General features: G+C 30.4%; 1 protein-coding gene across 6 annotated transcripts in view; it reads right to left on the bottom strand.

Annotated features, from left to right (window-relative positions):
- Positions 1–12,953, bottom strand: part of LOC143054160 (cadherin-89D-like) — a 134,111-nt gene that overhangs the window by 107,834 nt on the left and 13,324 nt on the right. The gene's annotated exons all lie outside the window — the stretch shown is intronic.

Below are 12,953 nucleotides of genomic sequence, written 5' to 3'. Positions count from 1 at the left end.
ATAATTGACGTGCATTTACACTTATACCTCAACTAAGTCATTATCATTTGTAGTATAAAGATACAATTGACACATTCCCCATTTCCATTCTCAATTTTATATACACAATAAATGACTTCAGGAATTATACACAAATACAAACAATTACAAATAGTATAATCAGAAATAAAACTCTGACAAAATGATTCAATGACAGCGGACATCGAAAAACCTCTCTTTATTAAGACGTCGTTTTAGTAATACAATACATTACATTATACGTTGATTTGAGGAACGAGTGTCGATTAGGATGTTTTAGCCAAGTATATATTGGTCCCCGACCAAAAATGATTATACACATGATCTGGACTGCTATTTTATATCAAACGGTATACATGTGTAGGCATAATTTCATGACCAAGTCTCCTTTCTTTTCAGAAGGTACTTATGTTTTCCAACATCAATGAATTATATGTATGTGATATTTATGATGTTTAAATAGTTTATCAACAACTTCAATTAATGTACGTTCAAACTTTATTTCTTGTTATAGGACATATCAAACTGTTTTTGCCAAAAACTACTAAGATGACAAACTTAAGGTAGTATTTCCTTCTGAAGATACTCAATTAAATGGTACATTTTAACTAAGTCAATACTTTTTTAGAAACGTGTATTTTTAAAGTCAGAATTCTGAGCACACACCATTTCTTTTGAGACAAGGAAAAGGTATTTCAATACATTAACAAAATTGTTTTGGAACAGTGGAAACATTATTGAAGACGTGTAATATCAGGTCGATGCCACTGCTGGTGGAGTATTAATTCCCTGAGTGTATCACCAGCCCAGTAGCCAACAATCAGCTCTCTGTGCTGACATGAACTATTATTGATATGGTCATATTTGCATATTAACTGTAAACTTTTAAATTTTTGAAATACTAAGGCTTTTCTACCTCAGAAATAGATTACATTAGCTTTATTTGCCAAAACATTTAGGTATTTTGGTCATCAATGATCTTCAACTTCGTACTCTGTTTGGCCTTTTCAACTTTTTAGGTTTCGAGGGTCACTGATGAATCTTTTGTAGAAGAAAAGCGCGTCTGGCGTAAATACAAAATTTAATTTTTCGTTCACTGGCTTGGTATATAAATAAGGCCGTTAGTTTTCTCGTTTAAATTGTTAAACATTTGTTATTTCGAGCCATTTATAGCTGACTATGTGGTGTTGGTTTTGCTCATTGTTTAAGGTATTATGGTGACCCATAGTTGTTAGTTTCTGTGTCATTTGGTCTTTTGTGAATTAACAGTTGTCTTATTTGCAAGCAAACCATATCTTTTTATATATCTGGTAACGAGCATCGGCCATGTTAATTTCTGCAGCAATACAACAATAAAAATGAATTAATACTTGTCTTCGCTAGACGAAGGATAAAAATGATTCTCATTTATAGAAACAACACGAAAATTAAACAATCAAATAGCACCAAAAATGACTTGAGTGCTATAGGAAAATCAAGACGGTCACACTTGTATGGATTATTTATCTTGTTATGGTAGCCACTACAGCTTTTCGAATAGATATGAGCAGGTATACTTGTGTAGAACTCATAAAAAGGACAACACTATGAATGCTTGAGATTGTTGAATTCATTGATCAACTAGTAAGCTTTGCTGTCGCTAAAATGACAAAGAACAGGCATATTAGTGTAAAAATACCAAGCTCCCAATACAACAGTTTCACACTACTAGTTTAACAAATAAACAGGGAGCCTCGATGGCCAAGTGGACTACTACAAGTCAACTAATATAATCCATAGCCAGTCAACATTCAGGTTGTGAGTTTGAATCCCACTGTTGCGGGTACACTCGACTCCTATCGTAATTGACAAGGATTGTCAGTTTTCCTAACGAATGTCGGTTGTTTCATCCGGGCACTCCGTCTTCCTCCACCAATAAAAACTGGCCGCCACGAAAAAGCCCAAAAGTTGCGCTGAAAAGTTGAGTTAAAACACCAAAAATCAATCAAAGAAAAGAAAGGTTCTCGTCCTTTCCACAAGGTCTCCACATTTATAATAAGAATTAAATAAATTTCATATAAATACTATGTCTGTCAACTCGTTGAGGATTTACTAAAAGAGTACACGTAAGATCTATCGAGGAATAATCAAGTGTTCGGTCGAACAGATAACATCTACTAAATAGCGATTTAATGTGTTGTGGATCGTTGTCTTAAACATTATTACCTAGGACTAGATAACAGAACCAGGCATTGTATACCATAATTGATAGCACATTTAATGCATGAACTTGGAGACACTATTTGCTCTGACAGTACAAAGATCTTGGAATTACTACAACACGATTAGATAACAATGCTACATCTGTTCGAGGGAATTTAAATAACAATTTAAACACAAACATTCGAAGCGTATTTTTACAACATTCTAACAGAAACCGATCAGTCAAGTCTTATTTTAGTATTTGATACTCGGTAAAAACGAGCGATACTCGAGTGCTCGTTGACATCACAAATAAAAACAATAAACTAACCACATAATCATGTGACTGCACCATGCCTGGAACATCATCTGTAGTTGGGTTTTTTCTGATATCTTTATCGTTTTGAAATTCAAGATATTTATATTGATGACATGTCATTTACTGTCTTTCTTAATTTTTTTCACATTTTTGTACAAAGTGTAGACTCCTTTGGTAAGGACTGAGTTGATTAATTGTTGTTTGAGTTGTTGTTTAAATTGCCGATTATCCATTTCTATTAATAACCAGTGTGCATTCGAAAAAGGGGTATGTAAAATATTTTAAAAGACAATAATGTATAAAAAAACTGAAACGACAATGATGTGTCTTACGATTGTGACTAACAAAGATAGAAATAAAGCATTACAAAATGCATTGAAGTTGTAAATTTGGTTATTTTACTTAATTATCTTATATAAACATTTGATTATGATAAATGCATAGAGGTAAAATAAATTTAAACAAACAAGTAATCAACTTTTATCATATAGTTTAAAGAATGCGCTCTTTCCGTATTTACAAATAACATTTCGTAGAAGACGTCTTTGGCATTTTGCAGTATCCTTGTATTTTAAAAGTTATAGCAAGAATTTACTATCATTTTCTTGAATCAGTGTCAGGAAAGCAAACAGATATTTCTAATATAATTACAGATGAAACGCGATGAAATATTTCCTTTTGAACAAATATTAAATCAATAAATCATAACGCCTGTGAAGTGATTTAACTTTTATATCAACTAAGAAGAAATTCAAGAAGAATTTTTTGAATTTCGATCTTGAAATATCACTCGATAAGTTGTATGAGGTTAATGATTTTCTTAAAATAAATTGGTTTTTGTTTTTGTTTTGCTCTTTTTGTTACAGCGTGACATTCGGCATACAATGGGTGCATTTATAATTTTAAACATTGAAATAGTTACTGCACTATGAAACTAAATTTATATTGCATGTGCATTCTATCAGAGATGGGTCTGATTACTTTCAATGTAAATGATTAAATTACAATTACTTTGTCATTTGTACGATTAAATTAAATTAATGATTACATCATTTCTAAAAGTATCTGATTAAATTAATGATTACATTGGCAAAGTAATCATGATTACATCTGATTACAATGAGTTTTTAAAAAACTAAAACATTTGAATGATATGAATGAATAAAGGTTTAATATAACTATACAGCATTTTGGGCGAAGAATCTTAAGTTTATGTTATAAAATAATAACTTCAAACTTCATCTTTTTGATAAACCACAAAATTCACAAGACATATACGTGAACATTGTGTCACTGGTTATAGTACGGCGGCTTTGTGAAAAATTGTGCACATCCTGATACAAGCACGAAATTTGGCATAGACCTTCCTCAACTATTAATCTTTTATTTCAGATAGGGAGCATTTGAAAAAAAATGTCTCACTTCGGTAAAATCCAAAATGACGGACATCATACTTGAATCAGCCCAATATCGAAGGCTAGTATGAGAAAAGGTGTTATTTTCATGCTACTTTCATAATATTTAGTAAAACCCTTTGTTATGTTCTACTTTTAGATACATTATATAGATTTGATGGCTTAAAAACCCTACTTCCGGTAAAATCCAACATGGCGGACATTGTACTTAAATAAGCTTATTTTTAGGGAGGGTAATTGAAATGTGTTTTAACGTATTGCTACTATCATTACATTGTGCAGGAACCTTTCTTTGGTGCTTCTCATGTGTACAATGTATAAGGCATACTTCTTTAAAACCCTTACTTCCAGTAATATTCAAAATGACAGACATAGAATTATCAATTTCTTATTATAAAATTCAACTTTTTTCAAAATGTAAAGAAAAAGTTAACACTTCGGGTAAAAAAATTCCAATATGGCATAAATTTCAAAGATGAGTCCTCAATCCATATCTTAGAAGTAGGGTTTTGGATAGATTGATTAAAACAAAATAAAATCACTAAAGTACTAAAACATTTTTAAAATTACTACTATTCGGCCAAAAAAAATGTGTATTCACGGTAACCAACACATGCACACAAGGCTGTGCACGGTAGACTCGATTTTCCACATTAACAACGACCGCGTCATCCTTTCTTACATCCACAATGTACAAGCTTCTGACAAGATGATGAGACCTCAGAAATTTTTTTTTCAAAGGAATCCTCTTTGTCCCTACACCATCCATTAGCGCCTGGACTGGGTAGCATCAAAGCCAATTCATAGCTCTTCCCCTGAACACCTGCCTTAGTATATTGCACGTTATACATGCTGGAAAAGACTACACCAAATTGAGGGTATAGCCTCAATTAGCCTTCCCTTTTGCGCAAATAGTTATTTTCTTGCTTCGTTAATCATGTTAACCAAATCTGTTACGTTTGTGCAATCTTACAGTAAAAATCCGGTGATTTAGGTTGATCAATCATCATTCTTTATGTTAAAGTTACATCTTCAAATGCCATCAATGTCTCCCACGCAGTCCTTTTTGGTAGTATTTCCTTACCTTAATAAAATACCTTGAAACTGTAACACGAGTGGATGAAGTCTTGAATGCGTATGGTGGACATAGAAAATAACTATTTGCGCAAAAGGGAAGGCTAATTGAGGCTATACCTTCAATTTGGTGTAGTCTTTTTGAGCATGTATAACGTGCAATATACTAAGGCAGGTGTTCAGGGGAATGAACTTTGAATTGGCTCTGATGCTTCTCAGTCCAGGCGCTAATGGATGACGAAGGGACAAAGATGATTCCTTTTAAAAAATACTCTTTCTGAGGTCTCATCATTTTTTGAGAAGCTTGTACATTGTGGATGTAAGAAAGGATGCCGCCGGTCGTTGTGAATGTGGAAAAACGTGACCGTGAATACACATGTATTTTATTTTGGCCGAATAGTAGTACTTTTAAAAATGTTTTAGTACTTTAGTGATTTTTTATTTTGTTTTAATTAATCTATCCAAAACTCTACATCAAATAAAGGCAACAATAGTATACCGCTGTTCAAAAATGTTATGACTAGCACACAAAAAAAAACGTTTTCTTTACATTTTGAAAAAAGTTGAACATTAAAATAAGAAATTGATATTTCTATGTCCACCATTTTGAATATTACCGTAAGTTTTGGTTTTAAAGACAAATGTCCTGTATAATGTATCCATGAGAACCACCAAAAAAAGGTTCCTGTGCAATGTAATGATAGTAGCAATACGTTAAAACACATTTAAATTACCCTGCCTAAAAAATAAGTTTACTTTTAAATTAGGTAAATGTCCGCCATGTTGGATTTTACCGGAAGTAGGGTTTTTAAAGACATATAATCTATTTAATATATCCAAGAGTAGTACATAAAAAAGGTTTCTACCAAATATTATTATAGCAGCATGAAAATGATACCTTTTCACATACTAGCCTACGATATTGTGCCGATTTAAGTATGATGTCCGCCCTTTTGTATTTTATCGGAAGTGAGCCATTTTTTTTTTAAAGCCCTCCTATCTGAAATAAAAGAGCAATAGTTGAGGAAGGTCTATGCCAAATTTCATGCTTGTAGTAGGATGTGCACAATTTGTCTGAAATATGCTTGTAGCCGCTGGACTATTATGACCCATTACACTTTTTATCATTGATCCCTGAATTATTTAGACTTCAATCGAATAATTATACTTTTTAAAATTAAAGAGTTTGGTGTTTGTCTTCTGACCTCTTCCAGACTTTAAATGTATTTCAAGGTGCAGTTTCTAGAAGTTAAAATATGGATGAGGTAAAGTTACCAGTTAAAAACTATGTAAACTTTGAATAGAATTTTCAAATCAAATTGTAAACAAAATGAAAGTACTAAAAATCATTGCATTTTACATGTCCAGTCCAAATACATACCTATCTTATTTTTATTTTAAACAACATACATATTTTTTAGAGCAATTTTTCTAATTTTTGAAATTAGTGTATACTAATTAAGCAAATTTTCACATGTCTGATTTATCTTTCACCATATATATTGCTCTACAGCTATACACAATTGGTATTGCAATAAAAACAAACCTTAATTGGTCTCCAACTTGTCAATTCAAAGTTGACAAAAATCACAAGATTAACAAAAGATTATGATTCAGGGGTTAAAGAAAAGTATTACTTGAATATAACTGTTATAATCAAATATATATATGTGTACAGTTTTAAAAAGGTAATTATTCTATATATGTACAATATCTTTTTCTTATGCTAATGATGACTTTTCAATGCCGTAACAGTTTATAATTTTCTGAAGTATATATACAAATCAATTTACATGCTTAAAGTAAATAAAACTATTTTAACATGTTAAATATTTATCAAATATGGATAACAAAAAGGTTCATTTATTGACCTTAAGCACAGTTTAGATCTTTTCATTGTTATCAGAATGAAATCAAAAAGTAATAAGGATTACAGGGTATTTTGAAAAGTAATTGATTAAATTAAATTACATGTATATAGTTTGTTGGCTGATTAATGATAACAATGATTACTTGAAATTGTAATCAATTACAGCTGATTAACGATTACATTGACAATTACCCCAAGTCTGCATTCTATTAATGTGAATATTCTTTTTAGTTGAATTATAGCAAACAAAAAGATACCAGAGGGACAGTCAAACTCATATATCGAAAATAAACTGACAACGCCATGACTAAAAATTAAAAAGACAAACAGACAAACAATAGTACACATGACAAAACATAAAAAAACTATAAAAAAAATAGCAACACGAACCCCACCAAAAATTGGGGGTGATCTCATGTGCACCGGAAGGGTAAGAAGATCCTGCTCCACATGTGGCACCCATTTTGTTTTATCTAAGAATACTTATAAACAGAAGAATAAAAAATAACGATTTTGGAATAATAATAAAAAAAATAATGATTTTGGAATAATAAAAGATAACAATATATCGAATTGTTTTTGTTATGAATCTATTTAAAGAAAGATTATTTTAAATCTATTATCATGCGTTCGTCAAATTTTTTAAACAGTTCGAATTGTGAAATACAAAGTTAAGTTTTATCTGAAAATATGATATAAACTCTAAACATATATTGGACAGTTTATACGTTAGCAAACAACGTGTCTTAAATATGTGTTATGTTAAAGAACAGAGCTCCTGCGATAGTTCAAATGTATGCGTTAGTCTGCGATAGTTGAACAAGATTTCGTAATAAAGTTATTTTGGCAGCATTGCATTAATGTATAACTAAACATTATAGTATTGCATTATGATTTACAACTTTCTTAAAATGTTGATCAAGAGTTTTGAATTGTGTCTTACTCCGAGATCGTTTAAGAACAACCTGTGCTCAACTTTGTGTAAAGTCTAAACTTTTGAATATCAAATATCTTCTTAATCGAACTTAGTTTGTATACTGACGATAAACACAAATATTTTGTTTTTGGTATTAGACATTTTACTACTCGAAATCTTGTATATTATGTAATCAGATGGGGTTTGTTAATCAATAGTGTAATACCGTTGCCAGACAGGAATGTGAACTTACATTTTACTGTGATAAATGAAAAAACAAATCTGAAGATTCAAACCCTTGAAAAAAGTGTTATTTATTCAAACAGTTTTATATTTACACCATGACAAATCAAAGAAATATATTAGATTAGGAAATAGTATTTCCTTCTGAAGTATATTAGATTACACAACTGTTACAATAAAATATATAATGCAAGAAAAAAATTAGTGAGCAGACTAAATTTGCAAGGGCGTTTCAAGTAAAATGTATAATGTTCCATGCTTTTAAATTTCTTACATATTTTAGATGATTCATCCGAAATAATCGCAAAGAATCACATTTAAAATAAATAATTGAGTAAAAATCAAAGGTATTTACAGGAAAAAACTGTTTTACGAAAAAAAACAATGAATATAGAAAATGAAAGGCTGATATGATTAAGTAAAATTTATTCATTCAATAAATATTTCTTGTCATGGTTTTATTAGCAACTTTTAAGTGCAATTACACAATCGAATTCATAACCACTTTCTAATCCCTGATCCCATAATTTATCGATCAGATTATAAAACACCAAATATCTACACTGTATTGACATTGTTATACCATTTTGGTATAGTGTGCTATTCAATCTAAAACATTTTTTTTAGTTGATATCCATTACGATATTGAAAATGAGTCAATATCTGCAATATCACGTACAAGATATTACTTTTCAAATGTTTGAATTGTGTTTAGAAAGGTCTCAGAGTACTTGATTTTTATTCAATATGTGATTTCTATGATAATTAAGAAAAAAATGTATATGTTGCTGTATATTTTTCCAATTTAAAAAAAAATTGCATTATTGACATTTTCGTGCTATCAAACCGAATGTCATTTCTAAAGGAGGGGTCCATGAACTCGTTTTCAAGATCAGTCAATTTGAAAGATAACAAACAGACGAAAACTGCATCTTTTCCCGATAAGTCCCAGTTTGACGTCTCGAAAATAACAATTAACGTAAGCAACGTCATTAAATCTCTTGTAACTGTTTCGTAGCTCTAAAGATATGTGAATGCTTATCATTCTACACAAGTAGGAACAGCTGTGATCATAATCATGTTAAATACGAAAAATATTGCAAGCTATCTTCTTTTTATCTATATCAAACCACTTGTGTATACTCACGGTGTCCATCACAAGGATAAAATTTAAAAAATCAGAGACTTAAATGGTCTAAAAGAAAAACGATGACTATGTGGTATAGACTTTATTCATTGATGTCGGTGACCTATAGTTGTTAATTTCTGTGTCAATTGGTCTTTTGTGGAGAGCTGTCTCATTGGTAATTATACGTCATCTTCTTTTTAATATGGTTAACAAGAAAATATACAGGAAAACTTGAGCATTACAATCTTAATTAAAAGCATAGAGTTGGTTTTGGAACGTTCAGCAGTTTTACATTACATCATCTTTGCTGACTCTCCGACATAAAACTGATAAAAAGCAGAGAGGTATGAAAGGTTTCCAAGCTACATTTTCTGATCCACTAAAGAGACCAGTCATGTTACGTCTTTTAAAAACGTAATATGGGTCAAGTTTGCTTATGTGCGGAATTGTCAGTGTCTTTTATCTAACCCTGAGGTGTCACTAGATAAATAAACACAGTCATGCAATGGTCATGCAAAATGTCCTAGCAAAACAACAATGATAATGTGAATTTTAAAAAGATAACAGAGATTCCATCGCTCGACGAAGGATAGACATGATTGTCCCCAATAGAAACAACATGGAAATTGAACAATAGCATATCATCAAAATGGCATGTCTTGAGTACTCTTAAACAAAATCAAGATGTTCCCTTAAAAAACTTGGATGGATTATTCATGTTATTACAAAATTATATATAAAAACAAAAAACTACACCAAATAATCATTGTGACTATCCCATTTCTGAAACATCGTCTGTGGGTGGATTTTCTGATATCTTTATGATTTTGCCATTTAAGAAATTGATATTGATGACTGATCTTTGATTATCTATGTTTATTTATTTCACATATTTGTACAAAGTGTGTAGACAACTTTAGTAAAAACAAAGTTAACTAACAGATATCTTAATGATTTAATGTTCATGTTATTGTGCTATTGGCGTATATATTCTTTTTTTTTAATTTAAAACCAGTGTGCATTCGAAAGAGGGGTACGTAAAAATTAAATGGCAATGATTTACATAAAAAAGGAATTGAGCATTTCAAATAGCATTGCAGTCTTTTTTCTTAATTCGTCTTGTATACATACATTTCATAATAATAAATGCATAGAGGTAAAATAAATTCAAACAAACAAGTATAAATTCAAACAAACTTTTTATCATTAAGTTCAAAGAATGCGTTTTTTCGTATTTACAAATAACATTTCGAAGAAGACGCGTTTGGCATTTTGCAGTATCGTTGTATTTCAAATGTTGTAGCAATAATTTATCAGCATGACATCCGTCATTTTCTTGAATCAATGCCAGCTAAGCAAATAGATATGTCCAATATGAATACAAATGAAACGCGTTGAAATGTATCGTTTTGAACAAATATATAAAACAATAAATCATAATGATCATGAACTGATTTAACTTTTATATTTATAAGGAAGAAATTTTAAAAGAAATCTTTGATTCTCGATCTTGATATATTAACACTCGATAAGTTTTATGAAAGTTTTGGAGATAATTGATTTTTTAGAAATTAATTGGTCTTTGTTTTGTTTTGTATTTTGTTGCACGGTAACATTTGGCAAAAACAGTTCAATAATAATTTTAAATATTGAATTAATGAATGAAATTAAATTTATTTGGTATACTACTGATGGAAATATTCTTTCTGGTTAAACAAAGAATGTTTAAATTTAGTTTGAATGAGTTACTCTATGATGAGAAAAATTAGGGAAAATCACATGTCCATTGCCGCAACGGGAAGTTGGAAGATAAACACAGTTGTTTCTACATTCTAAAGTTTCGTATAAATTTACAAATACACATTAAAGAGAGATAAAAGAGTGACAGTCAAAGTCATAGATCGAAAATAAGCTGACAATGTCATGGCCTAAAAATGTAAAAGACAAACATACAAAAAATAGTGCACAAGACACAATATAGACTAAGCAACATGAAACCCACTAAAACTGGCGGTGATCTCATGTGCTCTGTAATTGTAAGCAGATCCTGCTCCATATGTAGCACCCGTCGTGTTGCTCTTGTTATTACAAATCCGGTAAATAGTCTAATTCGATAGGTCACATTCTTGAAAAGGGAACGGGATTTTAGTTAAGACATAAGGAACAAATCCGATATCATCCGTGAAACGGATATTCCATGATAAGTTATTACGATGATGATTATCGTAAAATACTTTATATTTAGACTATTTATTTTCAACCTTTTCAATTCATCCTAATAAATTAATGAAAGAAAGAAGACGTGAAGTTATGTTAGCATGGTTAGTACAACAACACAAATGAATATAATGTGTCTTGAGAAGAAAACTGGCAAATGGGATGGAAACCAATGATCGCCAATGTACTGAAATACTTTTGGTTTTTGTCATTTGACATTTAGAGTATAGATATATGAAACATACACAGATAGTATATGCAGTTTTGCTATTACATATGAAAAAGAGTAAACATTTTGTTTTCAAAGTGTGATAAAATTATTTTCATGAGCATCTCATTCCTGGAATTTACATTAGCATCACCATAATTCTGGGTTTTTTTTTCAAAGTACACATTAGTTCCCCTCCCAAAAACCTCGAGCGAATATAAACATTAAATGTACTGCTATTTTATATTAAAGATTGTTTAACATACTAGTACATGTGATGGCACATTTTCATAAAAAAAAGTTTTTGTTTTACAAAAGGTATTCGTGAACAGTTAATTATTTATTTGTAACATTAAGATTTCTTGTTCTGATAAGGTGATTGTAAATCAATTATATCTCACCCTCCTTATCAGAACGGAACATACCCTTTGGTTTTATCTGGCAGGATGTATAAACAACTTTTTTTATCAACAACTTAAATTAATGTACGTTTCAACTTTAATTCATGTTATGGAACATATCAATCAATTTACCTAAAAACCAATATAGGATAACAAAGGTATTATTTCCTTCTAAGGTTAATCTAATGAGCCAATCATTTCAATTTATTTTCCATTTTTGAAGAAACATGGTTATTTTGAACTATACATTGTGTGCAGACACCAGCTAACTAAAAGCGAAGGAAAACCTTGAATTGCAATATGCTAAAATAAAATGAAAATCTTAATGAAGACCTCTATCATCTCAGCTTTGCATCATAATGAGATTACCTACATTGACGACACAGATATTGAAGCTTAACCTGGAAAACAAATGAAGGTGTTCCGAAACAGTAGAAATACAATGCAATTGTCTTTCAAACAAACCAATAAAATATTAAAATTTTATTGAAAAATATACTAAAATTTCATGGAATCGGGGCAACTCTGTATCTAATTACACCAACGTATTAATCGGTCAGATTTTAAAACACGAGATATCTATCTACACTGCATTGTCATTTTGATATCGTTTTTTAATGTAGTTCAAAAATTACTTAAATATTCAACTTGAAAATGAATTAATTTCTACAGTATCACGTACAAGTTATTAGTTAGTTGTAATTATTTAGAATATAATTGTTATCTTAATAATCATATATATTTCACGTTTGGAACTTGTTATATGTACCAAAGCAGTTTATTCATTCTTGGGGGAGTGGGGGTACCAAGTTGTCAAGTCAACGAAAAAAAGATAGTACAAGATAGTACAATGTTCAATAAGAAAAATGATTAATACATGAACAAAACAATACACAGAAAAACTTAGCATAACAATATCATTAAAAAACATGGGTAAACTACGGTGATTTCGACATGTCAGC

Source organism: Mytilus galloprovincialis, chromosome 12 (genome assembly GCF_965363235.1).
Source record: "Mytilus galloprovincialis chromosome 12, xbMytGall1.hap1.1, whole genome shotgun sequence".
Lineage (NCBI taxonomy): Eukaryota > Metazoa > Mollusca > Bivalvia > Mytilida > Mytilidae > Mytilus > Mytilus galloprovincialis.
This window is presented reverse-complemented; position numbering and strand designations above follow the sequence as displayed.